The sequence below is a fragment of the Notamacropus eugenii genome, chromosome 3, assembly GCF_028372415.1.
Source record: "Notamacropus eugenii isolate mMacEug1 chromosome 3, mMacEug1.pri_v2, whole genome shotgun sequence".
Taxonomy (NCBI): domain Eukaryota; kingdom Metazoa; phylum Chordata; class Mammalia; order Diprotodontia; family Macropodidae; genus Notamacropus; species Notamacropus eugenii.
The window spans coordinates 11,669,100-11,671,532 of NC_092874.1; positions in this window are offsets into that span (position 1 = coordinate 11,669,100).

A 2,433-nucleotide genomic window follows, 5' to 3' on the forward strand; every position below is an offset into this window, starting at 1 on the left:
AAGAAGAAGAAGGAGAAGAGGAGAAGGAGGAGGAGGAGGAAACGATGCCATGACTGAAAAATGAAGATTGCTGGACATTGGGCAAAAGCAATTAATGGCAGATGAACAAAGTCCTGAGATGGGAAGAAAAAGAGAGGCAGGTCCATAGAACATTTACTGAGCTTCCATTGGGGTAGCTGAGTGAACATTGACAAAAGGTTCAGGATAGACAGGTATGGTAGGTTTCAATTTTTCTCATCTCATCAAGGAAGTCTTCCAATGGTGAGATCACACATCCCTTTGAGAATAGTTAGGATGATGCTCTTGACTGGGATTACAGTGAAAACTCCTATCTTCTAACTCTACACAGAAGTAGAAGGCTCCCCGTATGAGACTATTCTATTCCTAAAGCAGGAGTTGTGCAAGCAGTTGGGATGCCTCTTCAGATCTCAAAGATCCTTTCTCTCACCCTCACAGGTCCAAGAAATGAGCAGAGTATCTCCAAATTAAAACACTCACCAGATGCTTCCACTGAGAACAGACAATACAGTTTACATAGGATGTTATTTTTTCCTAATTGCAATATTTACAGTTTCTGTACAATTTGACATTTGAATTGGAAACTCCTAGAAATAAGATTAGCTCTGGATTGCACATCAGACATCAGAATTAGATCACAGAGCCCAGATGGTCTAATTGGAAGTCGAGTGCCAACATAAAGGAGAAAAAATCCCCTTATAATATTTCTTGAGTTCTCTCCCAGTTCTGGGCAAGGTAAGCTGGGTTCCTAGTTAAACTGTTTACCCACAGTTATTCTCTTGTTTTGTTTTATTATGTAACAGCCATTGAAGCTGGGATATTATAAGATATTATTATATATTAAAATATTATCTTTCTTACTCTTACTCATCCTCACTCCCAGAGCTATAGTTAGAAATCTGAATCTGGGGAAAATATTGTAGAAGGCTGGGGTGAGAAGGGTGGGTCAGGTGATGGGGCAAGTATATCACACTTCAGTCTCATCTAAGTGGTAAGCATCTCCCTGGGAGATGAGACAATTGGGTTGGGGAAGGGAGGGGCCATTAGATTACACTTGTAGCAGAGAGAGCATGGAAGAGATAATGTGCTTGGGTGCCTCTTTCCAGGGGGTGGCCCATGAACATGGCATGTGACCTCTGCATATGGGGAGCATGAGGCACAGCCTTGTTTGTGCCCATCCCAGAAACAGTTCTGGCAACTTCAGCAAAGTGTGATTTCAAAGAATCCCCAAATGTAAGAACTGGGAGGGACCTCAGCAGTGAGCTAGCCTTACACATAAAGAAAAAGGATAATAATGATAACCTTACCAACAGCAACACCAGAATACTAATGAGCATTTATACAATACGTTAGCTTTGCAAAGCCCTTTCTGAATATCCTCATATTTGAGCCTCACAATCCTAGATGGTAAATGCTATATTATCTCTGCTTTGTAGATGAAAGAACTGAGGCAAACTGAAGTTAAATAACTTGCCCAGGGTCGCACAGCTGGTAAATATTTGAGGTGGGATTTTAACTTGGGTTTTGTGGCTTCGGGCTCGACTGTATCCACTGAGCTACCTATAACATAGACTACAAGTGATCACCTGGCCTCCATTGTAGATCTTCAAGGACTGGGATTCCCACCCATATTTTCCTTTCAGACAGCTCTAAGTCTTTTTCACTTGAGGCTAAACACACCCTGTCCCTTCAACCAGTTCTCACACATGAAGGGCCCTTTCCCAGTCCCAGCTGCCCTTTTTTGGAAACTCTGCAATTAGTCAATGTTCTTCTTAAACAATATTCCTCTATCTGAAGCTAATATTTAGAAGAGATCTGCTTAGGGCAGAGTACTGGGCTCTTTAGCTTCTGTTCCTAGAAATTCTGCCCCTTTTAATGAAGACCCAAGTAACATTTCCTTTTTGGGCTGCTTCTCATTTGTAAATTGCTGTCCACTGAAACCCCCAGAATTTTTAAAGAACAACTGCTCTTGAACAAGTCTCCAGTGTCTTGTGCTTAGGAAGTTGATTTTTGTAAGCAAGTAGAAGACTTTATTTCTATCTATTCCTAATGAAATCCACCTTATTAGATTCAACCTAACACTCTAGCCTGGTGAGGTCTTACTGACTACTGATTCTGTTGTTTGATTTGTTAACTAGATCTCCCAGTTTTCTAGTATCTGCATATTTTATGACCATGATTTCTGTGACTTTATCCAAGCCATTTATAAACATATTAAATGGCACAAGACCAAGCACAGATTCCTGGGATGCTCTGTTGGAGACCTCCTACCTGCGAAATTGACATTGCACCCTTCATCTTTGAGCCTGGCCATGAAAGAGTTCTCAGAACGAGTAATCGTGTTTCTCACCCAGTTTACACTATCTATCTTTTCCACTAGAATAAGATGAGAAATTTTATCCTTAGTCTTGAAAA